A 16,753-nucleotide genomic window follows, 5' to 3' on the forward strand; every position below is an offset into this window, starting at 1 on the left:
TCCAATACTCTGGCCACCCAATGCAAAGAGCTGACTCATTGGAAAAGACCCTAATGCTGGGAAAGATTGAAGGCAGGAGGAGAAGGGGACCTTAGAGGGTGAGATGGTTGAATGGCATCACCAACTCAATGGACATGAGTTTGAGCAAGTTCCAGGAGATGGTGAAGGACAGGGAGGCATGGCGTGCTGCAGTCCATGGATTTGCAAAGGGTTGGACATGACTGAGCAACTGAACAACAACAACAAGCCCAAATTTTAAATTCTTTGAAATCAGGTACCAATTCTACCTTATTTGTTTCTTTAATTAAGCCAAAATAGGAAATTAATAAAAATTTGTTGAACAAATCAATGAATTAATCATTGCCTCCTATGATTTTTCATTATTTTAAATATGCTCATTGCTTGACAGTAAGTTCCTCAAAGATAATAAAATCTTTAATGAGATCTTATGTGGGAGATGGAGGCAGAAATGACTCAGACATAATCTTGCAAACCTGGTAGAGATAGAGCATGGAAACAAAGTCTCATATAACATTTAAAATGTCATAACGTGTACAATGAGCACTTTTTTTGGAAACAGAGAGGAGGAAAGTGTTAGGTTAATTTGGCTGATTATGGGTAGATGTGTCATGAATGCCTTTTCAGTTGTGTTCAATTCTTTGGAACCCATGGACTGTCGTCCACCAGGCTCCTCTATCCATGGAATTTTCCAGTCAAGAATACTGGAGTGGGTTGCATTTCCTACTCCAGAGGATCTTCCCAACAATGTAGAAGGAATCTACATTTTCTAGATTGGCAGGCAGATTATCAACTGCACCACCTGAGAAACCCACATCAGAGAGGATGAAATTCAAGTTAAAACTTTGAAGGACAAATAAGTAAATAGGGGAAGGGTAATCAAGGGAATGAAGTCAAAATAGTGAGAAAGAATGCAATGGTTTTAATGCAAAAAAAGAATGGGTTGTTACCTATTTCTCCACCAGAGTCTCCAACACAGTTACTAAATGCACACAGTAGACATTTAGAAAAGGCAGAGGAATCAGGAGTTCAAATTGCCAACATCTGTTGGATCATAGAAAAAGCAAGAGAATTCCAGGAAAACATCTACTTCTGTTTCATTGACTACAAGAAAATCTTTGACTGTGTGAAACTGGGGAAAATTCTTAAAGTGATGAGAATACCAGACCACTCTACCTGCCTCCTGAGAAACATATCAAGAAGCAATAGTTAGAACCAGACATAGAACAACAAACTGGCTCAACATTGGGAAGGGAATATGTCAAGGCTGTAAATTGTCACTTTGCTTACCTAATTTCTGTGCAGAGTACATCATATGAAACGTCAGGCTGGATGAACCACAAGCTGGAATCAAAATTGCCAGGAGAAATATCAATAACCACAGATTTACAGGTGATACCACCTTTAGGGCTGAAAGCCATTAAGAAGAGGAACTAAAGAATCTCTTGATGAAGGTGAAAGAGGAGACTGAAAAAGCTGGCTTAAAACTCAACATTCAAAAATGGAGATCATGGCATCTGGTCCCATCACTTCATGGCAAATAGATGGAGAAAAACAGAAACAGTGACAGATTTTATATTCTTGGGCTCCAGAATCACTGCACACTGTGACTGCAACTATGAAATTAAGACACTTGCTCCTTGGAAGAAAAGCTATAACAAACTGAGACAACATATTGAAAAGCAGAGACATCACTTTGCCAGCAAAGGTCCCTATAATCAAAGCTATGATTTTTCAAGTAGTCATGAACAGATATGAGAGTTGGGCCATAAAGAAGGCTGAGTACCAGAAAACTTGATGCTTTCAAATTGTGGTGCTGGAGAAGATTCTTGAGAGTCCCTTGGACAACAAAGAGATCAAACCAATTAATCCTAAAGGAAAGCAACCCTGAATAATCATTAGAAGGACTGAGGCTAAAGTTGAAGCTCCAATATTTTGGCCACCTAATGGGAAGAGCCAACTCATTGGAAAAGATCCTGATTGAGGGCAGGAGGAGAAGGTGGTGACAGAAAATCAAATAGTTGGATGGCATCACTGACTCAATAGACATGAGTTTGAGCAAACTCTGGAGACAGTGAAGGACAGGGAAGCCTGTTGGCTGCAGTCCATTGGGTCACAAAGAGTCAGACATGACTTAGCAACTGAACAACAACAAGACATTTCATTAACATCTGTAGTTTAACTTTTGAAGAATGGTAAGAAATGTGGAAATAGCAATAAATATGGTATCTTGGTAAAACCAGAATAAGAGACTAAGTAAAATGAGTTGTCCTCCAATTTTAAATCAACATTAAAACAATTTTTTTGATACTACTTCAAAAAATCTCTGATAAGAATGCCATTTCTGGCAGTCCTGACATGTTTGGTCAAATCAGCTTGTCTTTGAAACCTCTCTGAAAAAGGATTCTGAGTTTCAGCTGAAGGTTTACTCATGAAATCATGCCTAAATTTTCCCCCAGAGAACACTGTTCTCTAGGAATATCTTCAAATCCAGAGGATGTTTTTTCCTCCCAGAATTTCCTGTCTTTCCAGTCTGAGAGAATGAGAGGGCAACATTCTTTTAGCTCCATGTTAACACTTTTAAACAAATCCTTAATCACTCGTCTTGAAAGTCAAGACATGTGTTTACAACACCTTCTACTGGTCCCTGGCATGCTTTTATCCAAGAATAATAAACATCAGATTTCTCTGCTTTTGACTGTTTTCCTGAATCGAAATATAAAATATAGGTATAACCAATTAATTGTCACTTAAGAAATCTTGCCCATCCTAAATACCTTTTGTTGCTTAGAATTAAGTTTCAGGAAGCCAATCCTTCACTGTTTCTTCAGTTTTTGGAGAATTGAAAATGCAACTAAAGAAGTCAAGTTATTTTTATTTCAGGAAGAAGAGACTGTGTTTAATACTATACATGAATTCTCAATTATCTAAATATGATACAAAGAAAATTACTGAATTGCTGCTTACAAAAAACAGAAAGAAAGAAACATGTTTATATAAAATTTCTCTCTCTCAGAAGTCACTCAGTCATGTCCGACTCTTTGCAACCCCATGGACTATTGCCCGCCAGGCTCCTCCCTCCGTGGAATTCTCCAGGCGAGAATACTGGAGTGGGTTGCCATTTCCTTCTCCAGGCGAAAATACTGGAGTGGGTTTCCATTTCCTTCTCCAGGGGATCTTCCCAACCCAGGGATCGAACCCGGGTCACCCGCATTGCAGGCAGACACTTTAACCTCTGAGCCACCAGGGAAGCCCCCTGGAGAAGGAAATGGCATCCTGTCCATGGGATTTTCCAGGCAAGAATACTAGAGTGGGTTGCCATTTCTTTCTCCAATAAGAAAATAATGGAAAACCTTGATTTGGGGTATCTTAGATAAATAACTTACTATTTTCATATTGACACTCACCATACTTTTATATCATTTGGTTCCTGCTTAAAGTTTTCTGTTAATATCAGTACGATTTATTATGAAAAGTATAGTACATTCTATACTGAGAACTAGACTATCAGTGACTGACTTTATTTTTCTGGGCTCCAAAATCACTGCAGATGGTGACTGCAGCCATGAAATTAAAAGACGCTTGCTCCTTGGAAGGAAAGTTATGACCAACCTAGACAGCACATTAAAAAGCAGACACATTACTTTGCCAACAAAGGTCCAACTAGTCAAGGCTATGGTTTTTCCAGCAGTCATGTATGGATGTGAGAGTTGGACTATAAAGAAAGCTGAGCACTGAAGAATTGATGCTTTTAAACTGTGGTGTTGGAGAAGACTCTTGACAGTCCCTTGGACTGCAAGGAGATCCAACCAGTCCATCCTAAAAAAGATCCTGGGTGTTCACCGGAGGGACTGATGTTGAAGCTGAAACTCCAATACTTCAGCCACCTGATGACTCATTGGAAAAGACCCTGTTGCTGGGAAAGATTGAAGGCAGGAGGAGAAGGGAATGACAGAGGATGAGATGGTTGGATGGCATCACCAACTCGATGGACATGGGTTTGGGTGGACTCTGGAAGTTGGTGATGGACAGAGAGGCCTGGTGTGCTGTGGTTCATGGGGTCGCAAAGAGTCAGACACGACTGAGCAACTGAACTGAACTTAATGTTTTGTTTATGTTTATGTTTAAGAGGTATATTTCTGTGTCTTAGAATCTTGGGTTGGAGTCATCATTCCTGCTATGATACGGAAGCACACTCCCTTTCAACAGAGATGTGTCTTTTACACCATTGTGTTATACTGTGCTCAGGGGCTTCAGTCGTTTTCAACTCTTAGTGACCCATGGACTGCCACGTGCCAGGCTCCCCTGTCTTTCACTATCTCCAGGAGTTTGCTCAAACTCATGTCCTTTGACTCAATGATGCTATCTAACCACCTCATACTTTGTCGCTCCCTTCTCCTCTTGCCCTCAATCTTTCTCAGCATCAGGGTATTTTCCAATGAGTAAGCTCTTCATAACAGGTGGCCAAAATATTGGAGCTTCAGAATCAGTCCTTCCAGTAAATATTCAGGGGTAATTTCCTTTAGGATTGACTGGCTTGATCTCCTTGCAGTCCAAGGGACTCTCAAGAGTCCCCTCCAGAACCACAGTCCTAGAAAATATTTATATATTCAAGATTTACACCTCACTGAAAACACTGGCTAAAGTGAAGAAACATGTTAATGATTTAAGAAGCTATTCAGTTGCCATAAAAACGTGATTTGGCTTCTTCCAAACTCCAGATTATTAGGAGATTTTTCTGTTGAGTATTACTTTTTAAAGTCATTATGCACATCAAGACTGTCATAGCCACAAGGAATCATAGAAGTTTTAGTATCTGTTGATGTGAATAAGAAACTAAAATTTCCAAATTTAAAAGTGTCAGATGAATTTTAAATGGGTAACATTAAATTACTGACATAAATGTTCAATATTTTCTCATCTATGTACAGTTATTTCTTGGTAAAGTAAAACTACAATCTAATTTCTTAGGCTAAATGATCATTTTTCCACTTTGTCCCCAAGCTTGCTATCAAACATGTCCCAAATGCAAGGGGGTGAAATTAAATTATTTCCTAAATGTGTATGTGTGTGAGAGATAGAGACAAGCAGAAAGATAAGGAGATATATCTGAATGGCATATTTTTTAAATCAAATTTTTCTCAAATAATTATACGATTTTTTTAATGACACACATAAGGAGGATACTTGGAAACAAACTTTTGTTCAAAGATTTTTCAAAGTCTTTTTTAAAGACAGTTGCATTTTTTGGTATACTTAAAATGTAAAAATTGGGAGCCCAAATATTGGGATTTGTTTTATTTTTTTTAATCCAGTATTGTGAGAAAACTATGAGAACTGCAAAACCCTGCCTTAGGTTCTATAGGCTTCCCAAGTGGCTCAGTGGTAAAAGAATCTGCCTGCCAATGCAGGAGACACGGATTTGATCCCTGGGTCGGGAAGATCCCCTGGAGGAGGAAGTAGCAACCCACTCCAGTATTCTTGCCTGTAGAATCCCATAGACAGAAAAGCCTGGTGGGCTGCAGTTCATTGGGTCACAAAGAGTCAGACATGACTTATCGACTTGGCATGCACGCATACACATGCTTTAGCCTCTAAGGGTAAAGAAAGAAGACAATTGGGACATTATGATGAAATTACTTACAACCATTTTAATTTCTGCTCATAATGCAGTATTCTGTGAAAGGGCCACAGGACTTTTGGGAGGGGGACCGTAGAGGACATGTATAAAGCAAACAAGCAGCTACTTACACTTTGTTGTTTTTTGTTGTTCAGTCGCTAAGTCTTGTCTGACTCTCTGCGACTTCATGGACTGCAAGATGCCAGGCTTCTCTGTTCCTCACTATCTCCCAGAATGTGCTCAAATTCAAGTCCACTGAGTTTGTGATACTACCTAAACATCTCATTTTCTGCTGCCCCCTTCTCCTTTTACTTTCAATCTTTCCCAGCATCAGGGTCTTTTCCAATTAATTGGTTCTTTGCATCAGGTGGCCAGAGTATTAGAGCTTCAGCTTCAGCACCAGTCCTTCCAATAAATATTCAAGGTTGATTTCCTTTGGGATTGAGTGGTATGATTTCCTTGCATTCAAGCGACTCTCAATAGTCTTCTCCAGCACCATAGTTCGAAGGCATCAATCCTTCTGGCACTCAGCCTTCTTTATGGTCCAACTCTAACACCCATACCTCGTTGCCTCCTTTTCAAAAGCATAAATATCTTTTAAGGCATAAAACTTTTAATGGTATTTAAAACTTTGAAATAAAAAGTGTGCTACAGTACATATTAAAGCAATGGTAATTTTTAAATGCACTTAGTCAAACCACAATAAAGAGATGCAAAAGGTCAGAGACAGGCTCCCCTCAATAACATGATAATATGACAATTATCCACTTTAGAAAAAAATAGCAAAATAAAGAAACTTTTAAAGTGTATAAGCAATATTTGAGGCTTTCCATGTGGCTCAGTGGTAAACAACCTACCTGCCAATGCAGGAGATGCAGGAAGGGGTCTCTGGATCAACCTGCAGGTCACTGGATTGGGAAGATCCCTTGGAGTAGGATATGGTAACCTGCTCTAGTATTCTTGCATGGAAAGTTCAATGGGCAGAGGAGGCTGGCAAGCTACAGTCCATGTGGCACAAACAGGCAAGACTGAGTGACTGAGCACACACACAGAAGATATTTGAGGAGACAGAGTTTCCAGCCAAAAGATCCATTGTGAAAAAGGACTTTCAGAGCTGGTAGAGAGTTTAGAGGCCTCAGTTCAGTTCAGTTGCTCAGTCATGTCTGACTCTTTGTGACCCCATGGACTGCAGCATGCCAGTCTTCCCTATCCATCACCAACTCCCAGAGCCTGCTCAAACTCATGTCCATCAAGTCAGTGATGCCATCCAACCATCTCATCCACTGTCGTCCACTTCTCCTCTTGCCTTCAGTCTTTCCCAGCATCAGAGTCTTTCCCAATGAGTCAGTACGTCACATCAGGTGGCCAAAGTATTTGAGCTTCAGATTCAGCATCAATCCTTCCAATGAATATTCAGGGTTGATTTCTTTTAGGATAGACTGGTTTGATCTTCTTGCAAGGGACTCTCAAGGGTCTTCTCCAACACCACAGTTCAAAAGTATCAATTCTTCAGTGCTCAGCTTTCTTTGTGGTCCAATTCTCACATCCATACATGACTACTGGGAAAACCATAGCTTTGACTAGATGGATCTTTGTCAACAAAGTAATGTCTCTGCTTTTTAATATGCTGTCTAGGTTGGTCATGGCTTTTCTTTCAAGGAGTGAGCATCTTTTAAATTTCATGGCTGCAATCACCATCTGCAGGGATTTTGAAGCCCAAGAAAATAAAGTCTGTCACTATTTCCATTGTTTCCCCATCTGTTTGCTATGAAGTGATGGGACCAGATGCCATGATTTTCATTTTCTGAATGTTGAGTTTTAAGCCAGCTTTTTCACTCTCCTCTATTACTTTCATCAAGAGGCTCTTCTAGTTCCTCTTCACTTTCTGCCATAAGGGTGGTATCATCTGCATATCTGAGGTTATTGATATTTCTTCTAGCAATGTTGATTCCAGCTTGTGCTTCATCCAGCCTGGAATTTTTCATGATGTACTCTGCATGTAAGTTAAATAAGCAGGGTGGAAATATAAAGCCTTGACATACACCTTTCAAAATTTGTATAGTCAATAAAGCAGAAGTAGATGTTCTTCTGGAACTCTCTTGGTTTTCTGATGATCCAATGGATGTCGGCAATTTGGACTCTGGTTCCTCTGCCTTTTCTAAATCCAGCTTGAACATCTGGAAGTTCACAGTTCACATACTGTTGAAGCGTAGCCTGGAGAATTTTGAGCACTACATTACTAATATGTGAGATGAGTGCAATTGTGCAGTAGATTCAGCATTCTTTGGCATTCCCTTTCTTTGGGATTGGAATGAGAACTGACCTTTTTCAGGCCTGTGGCCACTGCTGAATTTTCCAAATTTGCTGGCATATTGAGTGCAGCACTTTCACAGCATCATCTTTTAGGATTTGAAACAGGTCAGCTGGAATTCCATCACCTACTCTAGGTTTGTTTGTAGTGATGTTTCATAAGGCCCACTTTACTTCAGACTCCAGGATGTCTGGCTCTACGTAAGTGATCACACCATCGTGGTTACCTGGGTCATTAAGGTCTTGTTTCTATAGTTCTTCTGTGTATTCTTGGCACCTCTTCTTAATATCTTAGGTCTATACTATTTCTGTCCTTTATTGAGCCCATCTTTGCGTGAAATATCCCCTTGGTATCTCTAATTTCCTTGAAGAGATCTCTAGTCTTTCCTATTCTGTTGTTTTCCTCTGTTTGCATTGATCACTGAGAAAGACTTTCTTATTTTTCTTTTCTCTCCCTGATATTCTTTGGAACTCTGCATTCAAATGAGTATATCTTTCCTTTTCTTCTTTGCCTTTAGGTTCTCTTCTTTTCTCAGCTATTTGTAAGGCCTCCTCAGAGAACCATTTTGCCTTTTTGCATTTCTTTTTCTTGAGAATGGTCTTAATCACTGCCTCCTGTACAATGTCATGAACCTCCATCCGTAATTCTTCAGGCTCTCTGTCTATCAGATCTAACCCCTTGAATCTATTTTGTCACTTCCACTGTATAAGAAATTCTCACACTGTATGGAAAGTTCTAGGACCCACAACAGATTTCCCAAACTGGGGATCCAGCAAGGGGAATGAGAATCCCCAGGCAATTTGACTTTGTAGACCAGTGGAATTTGATTACAGAACTTCCACAGGACTGGGGAAATAGACTCTTGGAGGGCACAAACAAAACCTTGGGCACACCAGGAGCCAGAAGAAAGGAGTAGTGTCCCCACAAGAGACTGAGCCAGACTTGCCTGTGAGTGTCCAGGAGTCTCCAGTGGAGGCGTGGGTTGACAGTGGCCTGCTGCGGGGTCAGGGGCACTGAATACAACAATGCAGGTGTGGGTCCTTTGGAGGGAGGTGACCTTTACCCCCACCATAGTTGGGCCTCAGGCCAGACAACAGGGAAGGAACACGGGCTTGCCCATCAACAGAAATTTGGATTAAAGATTTACTGAGAATGGCCCCGCCCATCAGAACAAGACCCAGATTCCCCCACAGTCAGTCTCTCACATCAGGAAGCTTCCACAAGCCTCTTATCCTTCTCCATCAAAGGACAAACAGAATGGAAACCACAATCACAGAAAACTAACCAAACTGATCATGTGGATCACAGCCTTGTCTAGCTCAATGAAACTATGAGCCATGCCATGTAGGGCCACCCAAGATGGACGGGTCATGTTGCAGAGTTCTGACGAAACATGGTCCACTGGAGAAGGAAATGGCAAACCATTTTAGTATTCTTGCCTTGAGAACTCAATGAACAGTATGAAAAGGCAAAAAGATAGGACACTGAAAGATGAACTCCCCAGGTCGGTAGGTCCCCAGCATGCTACTGGAGAGGAGTGGAGAAATAACTCCAGAAAGAATGAAGAGACAGAGCCAAAGAGAAAATAAGGCTAGTTGTGAATGTGACTGGTAATGGAAGTAAAGACCAATACTCTAAAGAACAATACTGCATAGGAACCTGAAACGCTAGGTCCATGAATCAAGGTAAATTGGAAGTGGTCAAACAGGAGATGGCAAGAGTGAACATTTTAGGAAGCAGTGAACTAAAATGGACCAGAATGGGTGAATTTAATTCAGATGACTATTACATCTACTAGAGTGGGCAAGAATCCCTTAGAAGAAATGGAGTAGCCCTCATAGTCAACAAAAGAGTCCAAAATGCAGTACTTGGTGCAGTCTCAAAAATGACAGAATGAACTCTGTTCGTTTCCAAGGCAAACCATCCAATATCACAATAATCCAAGTCTATGCCCCAGCCACTAATGCTAAAGAAGCTGAAGTTGAACCATTCTAGGATGACCTACAAGACCTTCTAGAACTAACATCCAAAAAAGATGTCCTTTTCATTATAGGGAACTGGAATGTAAAAGTAGGAAGTCAAGAGATACCTGGAATAATAGGCAAGTTTGGCCTTGGAGTACAGAATGAAGCAGGGCAAACGCTCACAGAGTTTTGCCAAGAGAACAGATTGGTCATAGCAAACACCCTCTTCCAACAACACAACAGACACCTCTACACATGGACATCACCAGATAGTCAATACCAAAATCAGATTGTTTATATTCTTTGCAGCCGAAGATGGAGAAGCTCTATACAGTCAGCAAAAACAAGAGCAGGAGCTGACTGTGGCTCAGATCATGAACTTCTTATTGCAAAATTCAGACTTACATTAAAGAAAGTAGGGAAAACTTTCAGATATGACCAAAATCAAATCCCTTATAATTAGGGCCCTCAGTAAAATGCTATAAGTCATGATCCATGACCTCCCCAACACCCAGAACCATCTAGAGATGAGGAATCTGAGACTTGAGCTGAGCTGGGCAGAGCTGGGCTGGACTGGGCTCATCTTAATACCAGAACCAATTTTTACTTCTTCTTGATGCTTGTAATTTTATGGCCTTTAATGCCACATTTAGAACAGTACTTAGAATGTATGTCCATTGGAAATGGGAATCTGTTGACTTAATTTCACAGAAAAATGTAAGAGCACAATACTAGATCACAAATCTTGATCAAGGCAATAGCACTGAATCCTTAATGAGTATGAGATGGGCTGCACTCAGAGGAACAGGGAGGTTTTACAGAAGTGCTGAAGGGGCATCAAAGGCAAACAAGCATCTCACGTTCTGCTTCTGGGCACCTGTTTACTAATCAGAATCCAGACTCCTCTCTCCTTGCCTGTGGAGGCTGGCTTGTTTTATAAGCCTTGAAAATGCAGTTTTGAACGTCAAATGTTGTTAGTGGCTGAGTTAAGTCTCTATTTTCTTTTACTTTAATTTCTAAGTTACAAGACGCCCTTTTGCTTCACTCGGCAGTGCAGACTCTGACCACTAGAGGGAGCTGCTCCATCAGCTGTGTGATCAATCGACTTCAGGCTCCGCATTCTCTTGGCTCTGACTATACCAGGTTCCTCGGAAGCATAAATTGATCATTGATCTGATTATTTCTATTTCGAGACCTTCAAAATATACTCACCCAGCCTCGGAGTTCTGAGTCGAAACACTGCTGTTGAGCAGAATGAGTTCTCAGAGACCTGGTTTTCTTTCTACAGAATGTCTCCTGACTAACACTACTTACTGTTGAGGGGTAAACTGAGTCCTTCCAGGGAATTTCAATAGTAAACACCAAAGGCATAGGCCCCCGTCTCTCTCCCCAAACTCTCATTTCCAAAAGCCTCACTGGGTGCTGGATTAAATGATAGAGGAACTGGGGAGGATACTGGTCCTGTGAGTTAGAGTGGGGCCAAATGACTACTTACACTCTGAGCCAGCCAAGACCTGGATATCAAGTGCTTGCAAAGTAGGAAGAAACGCACAAAACTAGTATTCCCAGTGAGAAAGGGGGAAAAAAAAAAACTGAATAGAATTTCTTTAGAAAAATGAAAAATTTTTCAACTGGTTTCTGTGGAATATTTGTGCTCTCAAGCATATTCTGATTCCAACAATCCTTCAGAGGTCCACAAACTTAGAACAAATCAATATTACAGGGGAAGGTGAACAGACTGTGAAACATCTGTAAATGATGGAAGATAAAGCGTTCCTATCTCTCCTGGAGGTTCTAAGTTTTATGAATTTTAAATAAAATCAATTTATGAATCATTTTCTTGTTACAAATTCATAGCTTATTCATTTAGCAAAATTAATTGTCTTCTATCTACCAGGAACTGTTCTAGGTACCAAAAAGTGTGTATGGGGCACAGGTACTGCATATGAGATCATCTTTGCTTTTTTAAAACACTTACACTTTTAAATTAAATGTGCTATTTTGAAATAATTGTGGATTCACATTGAGTTATAAGAAATAATGCAAAGATTCCATTGACCCTTTATCCATTTTTCCCCAAAGGAAACATCTCACAAAACTAAAGGACAATTTCACAACCACAGTATTGACATCAATACAATCAATAAAAGTGTGTTTCCATCACCACAGAAGCTTCCCTGATAGCTCAGTTGGTAAAGAACCCTCCTGCAATGCAGGAGGCTCCCATTCCATTCCTGGGTTGGAACTATCCACAGAGAAGGGATAGGCTACCCACTCCAGTATTCTTGGGCTTCCATTATGGCTCAACTGGTAAAGAATCTACCTGCAATGTGGGAGACCTGGGTTCGATCCCTGGGTTGGGAAGATCCCCTTGGAGAAGGGAAAGGCTACCCACTCCAGTACTCTGGCCTGGAGAATTCCATGGACTGTACAGTCCACGTGATCACAAAGAGTCAAACACGACTGAGCGCCTTTCACTTTCACTCCATCACCACAAGGATCCTTCATGCTGCCCTTTTATAGCCACACCCAACTCACCTTACTACCTCCCATAGGACCACTCCTCAACCCCTGGTAACCACTAATCTGTTCTCCATTTGTATAATTTTGTCGTCTTGGAATTGCTGTATAAATGGAGTCATACAGTATGCAACTTTTTGAAACTGGCTTTTTTCACCCAGAATAATTCTCTAGAGATTCATCCAAGTTGTTCATAGTTCATTACTTTTTATTGCAGAGTAATATCCCATGATATGGATATATCATAGTTTGTTTATTTGTCCATTGAAGGACCTCTAAGTTATTTCTAGCTTTTATGTATTACAAGTAAAGCTGCCATGAACATTTATGTATAGGATTTTGTGTGAACATAAATTTTGATTTCTCTGGAATGAATGTCCAGGAGTACATTTTCTGAGTTGTATGGTAGTTGAATGTTTAGTTTTTTAAAAAACTGCCAACTGCTTTCCAGAGCTGTACAATTTTTATTATTACTAGCAATGTATAAGCTATTCAATTCCTCTGCAACCTTACAAGTCTTTGGTATTGTCCCTCTTTTTTTTTTTTTTTTGTTAGCTATTCTGATTGGTGCATAGTGATATCTCATTGTATATTACATTTATCTGATGCCTAACTAATGGTGTTTAACATGTTTCCTTATGCTTATTTGCCATCTGTATATCTTCTTTAATGAAACATCTCTTCATGTCTTTTGCCTATTTCCTTGCTGGAATTAAATAGTTTGATTGTTTTTATTTAGCCGCTAAGTCATGTCTGACACTTTTGCAACCCCATGGACGGTAGTCCACCAGGCCTTCTGTCCATGGGCTTTCCCAGGCAAGATTACTGGAGTGGGTTGCCATTTGCTTCTCCAGGGGGTCTTCCTGACCCAGGGATCGAATCCAAATCTCCTACATCTCCTGCATTGGCAGTCAGATTCTTTACCACTAGGGAACAAGGGAAGCCCATGCTTTGATTATTTTGCCATTGAATTTTGAGAGTTCATTAATTTATACATACATATTTATATATATTTTCTAGACACTAGTACTTTGCCAGAAATGTGGTTTGCAAATATCTTCTCTCAATCTGTAGCTTGTCATTTCATCCTCTTAACAGAGTGTTTCTCAAGGCAAGAGTCCTTAATTTTAATGATATACAATTTATCAAATTTGTAGAGATCTTAATTTTATTGTCAAGTCTAAGAATTCTTTGCCTAGCTCTAGATCCTGAAGATTTTCTCCTGTTTTTGTTGTTGTTGTTGTTTTACAGGAACCTGATAGTTTTACATTTTATTTTTAAGTCCATAATCCATTTGAGTTAATTTTTATTTAAGATATGAAGTTTAGGTTAAAATTCATGGGGTGGGGTTGCCTATGAATGTTCAGTTGCTTTAGCATGATTTGCTGAAAGGCAATCTTTCTTCCATTGAATTGCTTTTGCACCTTTTGTCAAAAATCAGTTGGCATATTTGTGTGAGTTTATTTATTGGTTCTCTAAGCTGTTCAACAGATCTCTGTGTCTATCTCTCCACAAATTTCATACAAGTTTAATTACTGTGGCTAAATGATGTCTTGAAATCAGGTAGACAGATTCCTCCAATTTTGTTTTACTCTTTCAAAACTGTTTTAACTGTTTACTTTTTTCCATATAAACTTAAGAATAATTGTGTCTTCACACACACAAAAAAAATCTTTCTAGGATTTTGGTGTGAATTTCATGTTGGGAAGAATTACTGTCCTTTCTATGTTAAGTCTTCCAACTCATGAACATAACATGTCTTTCCATTTATTCAACTCATCTTTGACTTCTTTCATCAGTGTCTTATAGTTCTCAGCATATACTTTCTAGATATGCTTTGTTAGATTTACACCTAAGTATTTCATTGTTTCAATGTAGTCACAATCACTGGGCAATTGTAAATAGTATTTTCTTTTAATTTTGATGTATACATGTTCATTTAAAAAAATAGTATATATACTATATATATAATGTATAATTGATTTCCCATGTTTAGTATGGCTCAGAGGTTAAAGCGTCTGACTGCAATGCGGGAGACCCGGGTTTGATTCCTGGGTCGGGAAGATCCCCTGGAGAAGGAAATGGCAACCCACTCCAGTACTCTCGCCTGGAGAATCCTATGGAGGGAGGAGCCTGGTGGGCTACAGTGAGCCCACTGGACACAACTGAGTGACTTCTGAGAGGGAGAGAGATGTTTAGTGTGTATCATGCAACAATACTAAATTCACTAATTAGTTCTAATGTAATTCTTTTTGGGGTTTCCCAGATGGCCCAGTAGTAAAGAACCTACTAGTTCCCTTGGGATTTTCTACATGGATAACCAGGTCATTTGCAAAAGAATAGTTTCATTTGTCCATCTGATCTGTATTTCCTTTGGTTAAAAAAAAAGCAACCTTTTTGTTTTAGCCTTCCTTTTATTTAAATTTGTCTGTGTTTGTTGCTATTTTCAGATTGCCCATTATTTGGCTGCACATATGGGATATATGAGGGAAAAAAAAAAAAATCCAGTCAAATGATTGCAGTATTTTGCCCGAGTCTCAAGGTCCCTAGGCAATCTGCTTTCTCTCTACTTTTCAGAGCATTTTCATGTTTGCTTGATATATATATAATGTGCGGGGGGTGTTGTTCTTAGCAAATAGGTGTTCTTAGAAATAGGGAAAAGCATGTCTACTCCATATTCCAGAAGTAGAACCCAGTGTTATTTTTAAATAATATATTGAGATATTAGCTTGTGTCATTTTTATGCTTATTAATTCTTGCTACCCATTTTGTCCCCTGTCCACAGAAATCTTAGAATCTCTTGCCTAGAAGCAATCAAGGAAGCCAGACTTCAGCTTGTAACTTCTTAAGTAAGCGTTTCATGCACATTTTGAAGATAAGAATGCCAGATATTTATTTCTAATTTTCAAGAGCCAAACTTTTTTAAGCTGGGTGGAGGGGGGAATACTTTTGCAGACTTTGAAGCAGCAAAACGTAAGGGACTTGAATATAGAATGCTTAGTGTGAAACATGGAAATACTTACATGATCAGGATATGATATTATAACAAACAAAGAAAGCATTGCTCCCAGCCTGGAGGCAGAAAAGAGAAATAGTAAGACATAGGTGAGTATACTTCCTTCCAGGATTGGACCGGCTTGGTGAAAAACGGAAACCCTTAAGTGTGTTTAAGAATCTAAGGAAAGAAGAGTCTGCTTTACACCAAAAACAGAGACAGAGTGGGAGGGGGAGTCCTTCTGTGTGCCCTAAACCATCACAGTTTAGATTCAGAACAGAAACGGAACATAGCATATTGGTAGAGATGCCTTAGAATTCCTGACCCTCAGAGTTGGCTCCCTTCCAACAGCTCCAGCATGCTCCAGCAGCGGTGGGGAACAGAGTAAGCAGGCCACAAAGTCCACGGGCTTGAAGATCAGATGGCACGACTGCAACCAAGGGCACCAGCGGAGATGCCAGTACTTGTCAGAAGGATGAGCAGGGACTGGCAGCGTGAGATACTCAGGTGGAGACAACTCCGGGCCAGAAACCCCACCTCTACGCCACACTACCATACAGGCAGCCCCTGTACCCAGAAGCCATCATGAGGAAGAGAAGCAGTACAAGCAGAGAAGGACAAGCAGGGGGAGAGGGAGGAAGGGGAGGAGAAAGAAAAGGAGGAAGCGGAGGGAATCAGGAGAAGGAAAAGGCAAGGCAAGGACAGGCAAACAGGGTAAAAACCTAGAGAGGAAAAGGCAACCCTAACAGAGACCTTGAGGTTTTAATCAACTAAATTTAAATACTGGGTAACTACACCAAAAGACTAAATTCTAAACTAGAAGAAAATAAGGTACCTTGAAGTGGCAAAATACAGTGGTTTGTTATTTGTTTCATTTATATGTTTCTCTCTCTCTCCACCATCATTAGAATAGGGACTATGAGAATTCAGTTCAGCTAAAGAGAGGTTAAAAAGTACTACACACTTACATATACAGACAGGATATTACTGCCCTGCCTAAACGTGAGGTCCTGGAGTGGACTTTAAAGCTATCTTAGTCCAATCCGCTTTGTGTTGAGAGGAAACAGAGGGACAAGCAGAGGGTTAATTACATCAGGGTCACAGAGCTAGTTAGTAACAGAGCCAGAACAACATTCCACATCTCTGAAGCACCCTGAAGTGTGAGTTTTCAAAATCAAGAACCACTTTTATCCACAAAAATTGATGGTGGGAATCTCTGGGTTCACCGGATGTTGCTATCTCTGATTTATAAGCAACACACAACTCCTCTATGGTTGGGGCAAACCGATCAGCTGTCAGTGAGGACTTCCCCTAGCTCCTGGCTT

Source organism: Bos javanicus, chromosome 15 (assembly GCF_032452875.1).
Source record: "Bos javanicus breed banteng chromosome 15, ARS-OSU_banteng_1.0, whole genome shotgun sequence".
Classification (NCBI taxonomy): Eukaryota; Metazoa; Chordata; class Mammalia; order Artiodactyla; family Bovidae; genus Bos; species Bos javanicus.